The 13801-nt window shown below is 43.2% G+C and overlaps 2 protein-coding genes across 2 annotated transcripts in view; one reads left to right on the top strand and one right to left on the bottom strand.

The window, feature by feature from the left end:
* LOC122801556 (mast/stem cell growth factor receptor Kit-like) overlaps positions 1–13801 on the top strand; it is a 591006-nt gene that overhangs the window by 164769 nt on the left and 412436 nt on the right. The gene's annotated exons all lie outside the window — the stretch shown is intronic.
* The window catches only part of LOC122801555 (E3 SUMO-protein ligase RanBP2-like), a 2328503-nt gene that overhangs the window by 2102427 nt on the left and 212275 nt on the right, over positions 1–13801 (bottom strand). The gene's annotated exons all lie outside the window — the stretch shown is intronic.

Genomic DNA, 13801 nt, shown 5'->3' with positions numbered 1-13801 from the left:
CTTTCCCTCTAAGCGCTGGTCCCTTTCCTGCACCTAGCAGACAGGGGCAAGGTAAGCCCCATAGGAACAGACCACCCAGGCTGCTATCCCAGGGACAGCAGAGAACCAAACAGTCGACCACTTCCGCCCCAAAGGCAGGGAGTTCTAAGCCATCCTTCTATGGCAAAAACTCTCACTGAACACCCCCCCCCCCCCACACACTCTCCTTTCACTCACCAAAAGCTAGGAGGAAGGCTCTCCCTCTGCAAAGAAATTTGGCTTTCTATAACAAAGGACCAATGGGTCTTAAAGTTCATTTTTCAGTGTTAGAAATTCTCTTTCAACGAACTTCCAGTTCCAAGAGGGTACCCAGACTTACCGCCAAATTAGTGAGCAGAAGCATTGAAACCGGTCCAAACTCTCATATCCCAGGCGGGAGTAGAACCTATCCCCTCAGATCAAACAGGCTAAGGCTTTTATTCCAGACTATTCCTTGTTCCCAGAAAATAGGGCACTAGGCACCCCATCCTGGATCTATCCTTTTTGAACACCTCCCTGGTGGTCCCCAAATTCAAAATGCTAACTTTGCAGCAGCTGCTGTCTATGCTGACAAAAAATGCCTAGTTTGTCACCCTAGACCTAAAAGATGCCTACCTCCATGTCACCATAGGGAATCCTGCAGGAAATTCCTGCGCTTCAGAGCAGGCTCACAACATTTTCAGTTCTCTGTGCTTCCCTTTGGCTTATCTGCTGCTCCCAGAGTATTCACCAAATGCTTAGCCCCGGCCATAGCATTTTGCAGATGGAGGAATATACATATTTACCATTATCTAGACGACTGCCTCATTCAGGCAGAGTGCAAAGAAAAGCTGCTCCAGGACCCTCTCTTTGTCAAAACTCTCCTAACTTCCCTTGGGTTCACCACCAAGAAGAAGAAATCAAAGCAAACACCCTCCAGGAAGATCATTTTCTTGGGAGCACTGCTGAACACAACATCCCAAATGGCTTTCCTATCCACAGAAACGCAGAGCTTCCTGCCTCTCTACTTTACCCAGCTGGCTTCCAGAAGTCACATCACTGCGAGAAAGTTCCTGCAAGCCTTGGGGTACATGGCATCTTGCATCCTTCTAATACCTCTGGCAAGGATCCACATGAAGAAACTTCAGTGGTATGTAAAGAACCTTTGGTGTCAGCACTCTCAGCCTCTAGAGATCCCTCTCCCTCTGATCCCCTGTATAAGGGCCGAGTTTCTCTGGTGGGCAGGGGCCTGTACCAAGAACAAGGGTCTTCCTTTCATCCTCCACCCCACCAGGCAGACCATCACCAGTGACACCTCAGACATTGCTTGGGGTGCTCATGTAGCAGGCAGGTGCACCCAAGGGCTTTGGAATGCCCAGCACCTTCCCTTACATATCAACCAGAAGGGAAGGATGGCAGTACAGAAGGCTCTGACATCCTTCAAACCCCATCTCAGGCCAAGGGATGTTCATCGTGCATTACAGCTGCAGTAATTACATATGGGTTTTCAGCCGGCAGGCGGTCCCTCGATCCATGAACCTCTGACTGACAGCCTCCTCCATGGGATTGTACCATACCTACCAGGGATCGACAACACTCTGGCAGACAGCCTAAGCAGAAACTTACTGGACCCCCCCCCACGAGTGGCAGCTCCACAGAAAAATCTTTTTGCAAGTCACTCAGGAGTGGGGAACTCCAGAAGTGGATATCTTTGCTTCGCACCTCAACCACCAGCTGAAAAAATTCTGTACCAGGGAGTATCACCACCTAGCGTGGGAGATAGATGCCTTGACCTTCCCCTGGAACTCCCTCTTTGTGTACTCATTCCCTCCTCTGCCTCTTATTCCCAAGGTACTAATCAAGATAAGGGAGGAGAGACCAAAGGTCATCCTCGTTGCTCCAGATTGGCCCAGACAACATTGGTACCCCTTACTATGCAGCCTGACATTACAGCCTCCTAGGCAGCTTCCCCTGATCTCATACCTCTTGACCCAGAGTGGGGTGGAGATGCTGCACCCAGACTTGCAGACTCTCAAACTGTCAGCATGACTAATACTTTAAAAGCAAAAAGGGGCCCCTATTAAGCAAACAGGTCCTAGACATTATTACAGAGGCCAGAAGACCCAGCACCAGAAAATGTTACGCAGGGAAATGGAAAAGATTCTGCTCCTGGAGCCAGTCCAGAGGGGGCAGTACCTCATAACCTTCCATCCCTCTTATCCTGGACTACCTAGCAGAGTTACTCAAAAGTGGCCTTTCCTTCTCTTCTATTAAAATCCACACCTCAGGTATTTCAGCTCATTTTGATATAGACCAGCCCCTCTTCTCACATCCTTTGATTAAACAATTTTTCAGAGGTTCTTCTAATACCAGACATCCCAGAAGGCCTCTCATGCCAGCCTGGGACCTGAATTATGTTTTGGAAAAACTAACCTTACCACCCTTCGAACCTGCTGCTTCAGCAGAATTGAGATACTTGTCCTGGAAGACTGCTTTCCTACTAGTTATCACCTCAGCCAGAAGGGTTTCAGAACTTCAGGCACTCATGGCCATTGAACCCTTCATCATTTTCCATGCAGACAGGGTCTCTCTGAGGACTAACCCCTTCCTTTATACCAAGGTGGTATCTGATGTGACCCTCAACCAGGCCATACATCTACCCACCTTCTTTCCTAACCCTCAATACAAGGGGGAAATAATTCTGCCCTCACTAAATGTGTACATACAGCTCAGATACTACCTGGACCATACTAAACCCTTCAGAAAAACAGACCAGCTTCTTGTCAGTTTTGCCGCAGGGGCAGAGGAGAAACCCATTTCCAAGCAAACCAGTTCCAAATGGATATCACACTGTATCCATTTCTGCTACAGACTACATGGGAAACCACCCCTAAGTCTATTCGTAGCCATTCCACTAGGGCAGCCTCCACTTCCACAGCATTCCTCAGAGGAGTTCCCACCAAGGACGTCTTGGAAGCTGCCACCTGGACCTCTGTCCACACCTTTACAAAGCATTACCATCTACCTTTTTTCTCTAAGGCTAGGGCAGGGTTTGCCTCTGCAGTTTTTGCAGGGCATGCTGACCCATGCCTAGGTCTCTTAACTAATCCTTCCACCCCTCTCCTCAGCTTTGGGAATCCTCCGACAGATGATGACTGCAACAGTGAAACATGAAGAACATAGTACAGTTGTGTACATTTACCATAAATGTAGATGTTCGAGTGTATTCAGTGTTGCAGTCCTGGCTTCCCTCCCTCCTTCCCCCTTATATATCCTCTTTTCTTAGGGAGACATAAGCTTCTCACGGTGGCTTTTAACCACCAGCACCACTTTCCATATTTCCTTGTGCTTCTGATGAGTTAGGGCAAGAAAAACTGATGTAATTGCGTTGGCTGCCTTGCTTTGTAGAACTAATGACCTGACGTCAATCTACAGGCGACAGCAACCGACGCAGAAAAACATTGACACCGGTATTTGGGTCGGACGAGGGCTACCATAGCAGGGATAACCCACAGGTGATGACTGCAACAGTGAATACACTCGAACATCTACATTTATGGTAAGTGTATACAACTGTACTATCTGCAGCTTCTGCCTCTGTCCTTAGAGCGTTTATATCACGTTATTGAAAGATGAAAATAGCAAACGCAATTTAATCGAACCTAAAATATCTAAACCACATAATATCGAACATTCTGAACAGTGAATTTTTTTGCTTGGGAAAAAATTTGCTATTCTGAAACACATACACACAACACAAGCACACCTAAAAAACATCAATACACACACATACACTTATAATCCTAAAACTAACCTTACACTAAACTAAACAGACACTACTAGCTATCCACTTACCTTAACCCAAACCCTAACCCTAAGGTCTGTCACTATTGCACACTCACCTAACCCGCGCCGTAACCCTAACTCACTTAACCCACCCCTAACCCTAATTCACCTAACCCATGCCCTAACCCTAACTCACTTAACCTGCCCCTAACCATAACTCACCTAAACAGCACCCTAATCCTAACAACCACACAATCGCACACTTACCTGAACCCGATCTGCAAATTTCCACCACAGTGCTGAAAATAGCGAAGCCACAGAACCGGCCAACCAAATTCTTTCCCTAGGAAAGAATTCGGTGTTCTGCAGCTTCACTATTTTTAGCATTTGCTCAAAACGGGTCGATTTTAGAACATTCGAAATTTTAAAACTTCAATGTTCTGATATAGACCCATCCTTAGAAGGTATTCATGGCTAAGAGTACAACAATTACCTGATGATATAAGGGCTAAACTTGTAGATGCAACCCTGGACAATTTTACCCTGTTTGGGGCTAAAGTGGCAGAGCTCTTTAAAACCCTCCAGTAAAAGGGGAAGGAATTACAAGACCTAAAACATTTGTTCGTGTTCCCAATTCCTAAAATTTATAGGAATTATCCCAATCAAAACTCAGTTCATTAGGAAACATTCTGCTCCCACCCCTCATATTAGGTGCAAAAAGAGCACCAGGAAACAACAGCCACTTTCCAGGCCTGCTCAAACCCCAGCTCAGAAATCTCAGTTTCAGGACAGGGCAGGTAGTCTGTGACTACCTGCCTTTGCCCCACCCCCTCCATATTCCATTTCCCTAGTCCTAAGACTGTCTCACTGTCTTAAATGTCTGGCAAAGCATTACCTCAGACAAGTGGGTCTTGTCTATTATAGAAAAGGGTTATTTCATGACCTGGATCACTCCTCCCTTTTTAAGAGGCATCCCACAGCCACCCAAAGACCTGCTACCCCTTTTCCAGACAATCTTAGACAGTCTTCTTTCTCATGGGACTGTCCAGCGTGTCCCTCTGTCAGAAAAGGGAAAGGGCTTTTACTCCAGACTTTCCTAGTCCCAAGGAGAGATGGCCTATGGAGGCCTATCCTGGATCTCTCCCACCTCAACCTTTACCTACAAGTACCCACTTTCCACATGCTTACTCTACAGACTCTCTTCCCACTGCTAATGCCACAGGCATTTCTGGCCACACTGGATGTAAAGAATGCATATCTACATATCCCTATAATACCCAGCTACAGGAAGTATTTACAATTTTCTGTGGGTTCACCGCATTTTCAGTTCTGTGCCTTGCCATTTGGACTGTCTGCTGCTCCAAGGGTGTTCACCAAATGTCTGGCTCCTGTGATAGTCTTTTGCAGGGTACAAGGGATTCAAATTTTCCCATACCTGGATGACCTACTAATCCCGACAGACTGCTCCAGTTCCCTACACCTCCAACTCCACAAAGTCATTTCTGTCCTGCAGTCACTGGGTTTCAACATCAGTTACCCCAAGTCCAATCTAAACCCCTCCCAGGACCAAGTTTTCCTGAGGTGCAGAATAAGGACAGATGTTATGAAGGCATTCCTTCCACCTCAAAAGGTGGAGTGCCTGAAGCTTGTCCTCCTTGCCACTGCTATGAAAGTCAGACAGAGGCTCCTGGGTCATATGGCTTCCACTATACCCATGTTGCCACTGGCAAGACTCCACATGAGAAATCTTCAGTGGTACCTGAGGTTCACATGGACTCAGCACTCCCATCTCTTGGACCACAACATTCCCCTCCTCCCATGCCTAAGGAAGGAGATCCTTTGTTGGTTGGACCAAGTCTTCCTCAACCCAGGACTTCCTTTACAACCCCACCCACCAGTCCAGGAGATGTACACAGATGCCTCAGATCTGGGCTGAGGAGCTGCTTTGGGCAGTTTGAAGGTGCAAGGCACCTGGATAGACATTTTCAAGTGGGAGCACATTAACATCAGAAAAATGAGAGCAATTATGTTTGCCTTGAGCGCCTTCCTGCACACCCTGAAGTTGTTCACAGACAGCACTGTAGTTCTCTGGTATGTGAACAAACAGGGAGGAACAAAATCCTACTTGCTATGTAGACTTGCATTCCAAACCTGGGAATTGGCTGCCCAGCATGGAGTCACCCTGCAGGCAGTCTACATTCCTTCAGCTCAGAACACTCAGGCAGACACCTTGAGCAGGTCCATGTCACATTCCCATTAATGGATGCTACACAGGGATGTGTTTCTTGACATAGTCCACAAGTGTGGTACACCACAAGTAGGTCTGTTTGCCTCCCCTCTGAACAGACAACTTCCACTCTTTTGTACCAGGGTACCCAGCCCCCTAGCGAGGGCAACAGATGCCTTCTCTGTCTCATGGAAGGAGATGTTTCTCTATGCATTTCCACCCTTTCCACTCCTGCAAAATGTTCTACTGAAAATCCACCAGTACAAACCAAAAATCTTGTTGGTGAATCCCTTTGGGCCGAGACAGCATTGGTTTCCCCCTCTTTCTGCATTTAGCCAGGGTCAGTCATCACAAGTTACCTCACAGAGTGGACCTTCTCACTCAGGACAAGGGATCCCTTATCCATCCTCACCTGGAACCTCTGAGTCTAACTCTATGGGTGATAGAATTTTGATCCCTTTGCAAAGACAGCTTGACCCATTTCAAAATGAGTTCCTGCTAGTTCTGTCCTATCTGTGTGTGAATTTTTGCAAGCAGGGTTGGCATATTCTTTTGTTAAAGCCCACCTAGCAGCTATTTTGGCTTGTCTGCTCTTGACCCTCCCTGTGCCTCCCGACTTCCAGTAAAGTTATTCCTTAAGGGATACTGCACCTCAGCCCCCCCGGAGGCCAGCTCCACCTCCATGGGACCTGAACTATGTCTTAGAGAAGCTCACTGTTGCCCCTTTGAACCATAATTTAAAGCCACTCTGAAACATTGTACTTGGAAAACTGTGCTCCTGGTGGCCCTGACATTACCCAGAAGAGTGTCAGAGCTCCAGGCTCTCATGGCAAGCCCTCCTTTTCTTCCCTTCCACAAGGATAGAGTGACTCTGAGGACAAGCTTGTCCTTCATGCCCAAGGTGGTCCCTGAACCAATGTATTCACCTTCCTACCTTTTTTCCACATCCCCAGAATGACAGTGAGAGAGTCTTACATTCCCTTGATGTTCACAGGCAACTCAGATTCTACCTTGACAAGACCAAGTCCATTAGGAGATCAGAGCAATTATTTGTTTCCTTCCATCCTAGAGCTCTGGGAAAAGCAGTGTTAAAACAGACCATTTCGGCCTGGATTTCCAGGGCCATATCCTTTTGTCACACCTATCATGGCAAATGTCTTACCTCAAAAATTAAAGCCCACTCCACTAGAGCCATAGCATTATCTGGAGCCTTTTTCAAAGGACTGGACATTGCTTCCAAATTAGAAGCAGCTACCTGGACATCTGTCCATACCTTCACCAAACACTACAAACTGGATCACATCTCCAGGTCTAGAGCAGAATTTGCTAGGGCAGTCCTGCATGGTTTCTTAGAAGACAGTTCCATACCACCCTCCTCTTTTTCCTTTGAGCTTTGGCACTCACCCAAGGGTTTTGAATACTGCAATATGAGAAAAGAAGTACATAGAATAGTTATGTAAAATCTTACCATGGATGTCCTTGTCTTCCATGATGCAGTATTCCATCCCTCCCCTCCTCCAAGTAAATAAATAATCCCTTCTTGGATGACACAGAGACTTGTACAGCTGTCCTGGGACTGGGGTCTGGCTAGGAAATTCAGTTCTGAGGAAAGGTACGTGCAGACGTCACTTTTATGGACCACGCTCCCTACGGCCAACGTCAGATGTCTCACATACCTAGCAGTGACTATAACCTTTTGTATTCCTGACAGACATTTGAGTAGCTAAGCAAAGGATCACCCCAAGGATTTTGAATACTGCAATATGGAAGAGAAGGGCATATGTGGTTATGGTAAGATTTTACAAAACAATTCTTTCTGCAGACAGATGTGGAATCCACCCAGCTCTGCATGCACAATATCAGCAACGATTCTTACTTGGTGTCTTTCCCCTTCTGTCTCCAAATGACAGTACACAAAAGAGATACTAATGAAGTCCAGGTCACAGATGGCAAGCAGCCACAACACTGACCCAGGTTCAAAATAATGCAATGGAAAGAGATATAGCACCACATATCTCAGCCCTGGAACAAGACTAAAGGGCAACTGTAAATATGTTATATATAGTATGCTAGCAATTGTTTCTGGAGATTTTCTCCCTGGGCCTCTGCTGAAAATGGACAGCTTAGTCCAGTGGGACCTCCCCGGTAAACAAATGTAAAATAAATAAATAAAACGTTCAGGGCGACCATGAGACCAGATCTCTGAGACTGTGTTACTAATGCAGATAATGGAAAGAGTGGACACTGATGAAGGCTTATAGCTGCTGTTATGCAGCTAGCTGACTAAGAAAACTCTATGCGGTAATGTAAAATGGGAGGTCACGTTAGTGGTTACAGCATGCCGTGTAGAGTTAACATGCTTGCTTTTTGCTTGGCAAGTCAGAAAGTCTGTTTTGTAATGCAGTTTCCCATCTCTGCATCATTCTGAACTTTCTTGGCGGTGGTACATTTTTCTAAGAGTGAAGTTCTGAATGTATAATTCTGAGCATTGTCAAAAATCTGGCTTGTTAATATGGACCACTGAAATGTGACTTTGAATTTTTACAGTGCATTAACCCTGGAACTGATCATAATAAGAGCAGGAGCACAACATAGGATGTGTGAGGTATTACTTTTATGAGAAGTCATGATTTTATAGAAGAATAGTGAATGCGGTTTTGAGTTACTTTTTTTCAGCTGAAATTTCATTTTCTTGATTTGTTTCATGAAATACAGAGGTGGAAATGGAAATACCTGTTAAAGCTGCAGTTTGCATTGAGTTAAGAACAGCATTCAGTTTCTTAGTTTAGTTGAATCGTGCAGTAAGTAATGTCTGTTTGATTGTGATCTGTTAAAATTGATGTCATTAACTTTACAAGGTAGAACATAGGCATCACGTTTGGTAATGCCAGCAATGTTTGGGCATTAACACTGTCGTCATTGTAGAAGGGGAAGGAAAGTTCATAATGTATCCAGCTGTGAAACCTCCTCCCAGGTCAAAGGTGCTGCAATGGGAAACATAACCCAGAGTATTTATAGTTACAGAGTGGATTATAGAGGAAAACTTGATTTTTGCAACTGCATCCTCGCACATTCCAAAGACATGTAGTAGGAGGATTGGATACTCAAAATTGGCCATAGATATGAGTGAGCAGTATAAAAAACAACAGTGGCAGGGCTAACCACCCAGTGGTGTGAACCTTGGCTGTAATGATAGTCACTGTTGAAGTGACTCCTCGACCCTATTCGCAAAATGTGAAAAGGGGTGATGGATGGATGAGTGGATGCATTCTTTCAGTGCAATGTGAGGATCTTAACTTTTGAAACTTCTGAAACTTCTTGAAGAACCCTTGTCACTGGAAGCACATCATTTCACCATTTTCACCACAAAACACAAGAGACCTTGTCTAGTTTAGTCATCTTTCTTATGATGTTTAACAGAAGTTACTTTCATTGTTTGTGACACTGTTGCTCTGTGATCTGATGGGTATTGTTAATTTAAAAATCAGTTTGATTTATTTCTTTAAATGCTCCATAGACCAGCTGCTGAGCATATTAAAAGCTCATTAACTTGTTTACTTAAACATGTTATTTTGTAATTTATGTATTCACATTGTTTTAACAGGAGAGTGCTGGTCTGGTATAAGTGGGATGCTAACCCATTTACAGCTGCTTAGGAGAACAGAGAAATGGACATCCTAAGAGAGAGATATCTGTTACTTCATTTCACCATTTGGTCTGGTCAGTTAACCAATTTTCTCAGAGCTGCACGGCATGAATGTACTGGCTGCAGCTAACCATATCACAGTGCTAAGTTTGCTTTTCATAACAAAAGCTTGTCCCAAGTTAGATGATGTTTACTTCATTCTTAATTAAGTGAGAACAGAAAAAAAGTCCAACACAGGGAAGTGAAAAAATGTGGCTATAACAGACTTGCTGACCAGAACACCATAGGGGAACAAGATTATGAGATGAAAATTTTGTTAAAACCAGTCAAGGCAAAACTTACTCCGCAAAAAGAACCACGTGTGGTTATGCAGTAACGGATGTCAGAGTGGCCTACAACCTGTTAGGGACTTTGGTTACCTTGTGTATATACATACATGTATGTGTGTGTGTGTGTGTGTGTGTGTGTGTGTGTGTGTGTGTGTGTGTGTGTGTGTGTGTGTGTGTGTGTGTGTGTGTGTGTGTGTGTATATATATATATATATATACATTTATACACGTACATGGTATGGTGTCATAATGTGTTTTGCATTTTTGAGCATATGAAATGGAAATAATGGCATTTTAAAATATTAATAAACCTTGATAGCTGGAAAATTGGTATGGCTTTCTATACAAGTTAAATGTCAAATATTTAAAAACAAAGCAGAATAAGAAAAATAAAGTAACACTACTTTAGATGAAAACATACGCACTTTAGTACAACAGAGTTCTCTGTTTCAAGTCCCCATGAAGAAACTGTGGCATAAAATTAATTTTAGGTTCAGTCATGCGGGTATGGTAGATTCCCAGCACCAATAATCTTGACATTGTGTCCTGAAAGCCTGTTTGCAGCTGCCTTTTGGTAAAAGAAGTGTCAGTGTAAAAATCATGGTTACCTATAAAAAAAGAAGTTACATCTATCATTCAGCAGCATTTCCCGAATCACCATGTGATATTTTCAGAGTAACTAGGCCGGCTGGGTTCAGGATTATATTCCACGTTTACCATGTTTTGTAATCAGAAAGCTGTTAAATTTTCTGAAAAAGTTCCTCTTATAAAATATTGAAATAAACAGGAAACACTTCCCTAAGAAGGCCACACCACTTACCATTTTCTACACAGCCCTTAAAACTAGTAATTGTAGTATTACCAGGTAGGACACAATTCCAGGAATATCCACTTACTTTTTTGGTTCTTCATTCCCTATAATTATGACAGTATATAGCGGCATGATCTTCTGTTTGATGACTTCATCATGATTCTCCATAATTTATACCTTACCCTAAGCAAGTCTTGGTTGTCCATGTCTTGGAAATCAGCCTTTTATCCCAATCTGCTATATCGTACATGAGCAGAATCACTCCGTAAACTGTTTCTTCTAGCATGGCATCCCCAGAAGTCACAGGCCATGATTTTCCATTAAGAATAACCCCTACTTCCGACATGACAGCCAGGTCATTATAGGGGTTTTCAAGTTCTCAAATGGTATATGTAATTGTGTATTGATTGCTGAAACTGCATTTAATAGCCTGTGACTCCTTGCACCCCTGAATTCCATAAAGTGAATGGATGGATGAATGCACAGATGAACTGGAAAGAGGACTAGGGTACATTCCTTCATTATGCATGCATGCTCTGTACCACAGTATAGCCATTACCTTGATGATCTTAGATCCAGGTGCATCCACTGTATCTTCTCCCCACACATTAGTTATCCCTTGCATTATTTTCACATGTTGGCAATACCACTCCAGAGGTTTCCTGCATGGATGTACAAGTCTAAACATGGGTCTACCACAACTTATTGTATAATCAAAGCCCATGCAGTACTGGCTATTTGTGAATAATCCCATAATTCAAATGACTCCTTGTTTGGGAAAAAAATTATTTTGAATACTGTGTTCTTGAAACTGGGGATTCTCATGCTGAGACTTGGCATCTGAAGATATAGAGGTAACTTGGTGATATGATGAGATGTGCTGTCATTTCTATGTTGAGAATGTTGGTTTTTTTTAGTTTCCTACAGCTGATTTATAGCTGCCACTAGTTCCTGTCCTCTTTCACTGGGTCTGCTGGACCAGCCTTCTCCTCCCATGTGCTACTCCCTACACATGTCTGGGGTTGTGAGAAGTTCAGGAACCATGGTGCACCATCATCATACTGCTGCCTGTGGGTGGGAGGGAGGTCCGTATGCCCAGCGAGATCCCACATAGTGGGACATGCAGTGGATGTCAAACTTGCACCACTCCTCACTTCGGCAAGGGACTGACATCAACAGGATGCCTCACCAAGCCTCAGTAGTATCCTGCCTTTTTTAGGAAAATTAGCTGTGCTAGTTTGCCCCATGCATGAGCACCCTCCTTCCTTCTGCCACAGTGGGCTTGCTCATCTTTCCAAGACATAACCTCAGACAACTGAGCTACAGTCAGACCTTTATCCCTGTATGTCATAGTGCTGACTTGAGGAAAGGGACTGACTTTTCCCGTGATTGTGTTGTGCATATATGTAAAGGCGTTGCTAACAGTTACATCATTCCAAGTCTGTAGTTTGTAGAGTACACTTCCCTCTGTCCATAGAAACTGGATATTTAGTTGATGGAAACAAATCTAATGACACAGATCTCCTTAAAGGAAAACGCCATCCTCCAGTGTTTGTTAGCCTTATCCTGAAGTTAATGTTTTTTTTTTTCTGTCTGTAATGTTAACTAGAATTTGTATTAGTAAAGCCTTCAACACTCATTTTTTTTTCATTTCAGTTCTGTTTCATTGCTACAGACAGTGAACGTCCCTGCATTTTCTCCCTGTTTTGAGCTCACATTATTATAGAGAGGAATTTGACTCACTCTGCATGATGTCTACTACAGAGAAGTTCTGTAGTTTTTGCTGTTGATCAGTGCTTAAAAGTTTTACATCATGAGAATGTTTTACTGAGAAGGGACGTGCGGCAGTCAGGCATGACAGTCAAAGAAGGTAGGGGAGTGACACTAAATTGAGAGGGGTTGCAATATCCTGACCCTATGTAAAATGGAGAAAGGGAGTTGACAGTAAGGGACATGAGACTGTTTTGCTAATATGAAAGTAAAGTCATTTGGCTAGCTATCAACATTGATAAAAACGTTTAGTTATAATTCTTTAATGTAGGATGGACATTAAATTCCTCTACTATTTACTCCATTGAGAACTTTGATTATACAGTAAGTTGTGGTAGACCCATGTTTAGACTTGGCAAATACAATTCAGTTTGGGAAGTTGCTTATTTAGCACATGCAGAATAACAGTATTTTTTTACTATCTTTGTATCAGTGACATCTTTTTCTGATGTTATAAGAAATTTAAGTACATTTGATTACCGAGACTTGCCTGAATGCCCATTTTGGGGTAGACTGGTAGGACGATTGAACCAAACATGAGAGAGGTGTCTGCCTTTGTCTGTTAGCAGGAAAAAAAAACCAATGAGAACATTGAAAGCAAAGACTGCTCTTTTACTGGAGAATATCCGATCTGTTATGCAAAAGAGCTGTCAAAGTAAACTAGTTTTAGTTAAAAAAGTAGAAGTTTGTAAAGTTACTACCATGGCCAACATATGTAGACCAGTAGTATATTTAAGAAAACAAAAAACTCTTTGTGAAACTGTTGCAGTGGGTCCCCTTACCATGGTACATTAAAAGGGAATGTCAAAATTCAAGCTGAATTCGTATTAGTATTTTATTGTTTGTCTTTTTTTTTCATTTTTAGTGTGCAGCAAAGTCAAATAAAAACAAGCAACTGGTCCACCAGGTAGCCAAATTATTCAAAGAAAATGTACACCAGTTAACAGTTAACTGAAGATAAAAGAATTAGTTTAAACAATTTGTTAATTTCTGAACTCAGCAATGTATTTTAAGTACAGGAATCAGATTTGACATAAAAATCCAGGTCAGGGTTAGATTAGGTCCATAATGATTTGATTTTTTGTTTAACTGTATCAAATTAGTATGTGCTTGAAATTGCTCTAAGCAAGAAACCATGCCTTACAGGGAGGATGTTATTAGGGAGATAATTCCTGCCCAGGGGTGTTGTGAGGTCTAATGCCATAGGCACAGGGCCTATACACCCACCCATTTAG

The sequence above is a fragment of the Protopterus annectens genome, chromosome 5.part0 (genome assembly GCF_019279795.1).
Source record: "Protopterus annectens isolate FY-2018-M chromosome 5.part0, PAN1.0, whole genome shotgun sequence".
In the NCBI taxonomy this organism is placed as follows: domain Eukaryota; kingdom Metazoa; phylum Chordata; order Ceratodontiformes; family Protopteridae; genus Protopterus; species Protopterus annectens.
This window is presented reverse-complemented; position numbering and strand designations above follow the sequence as displayed.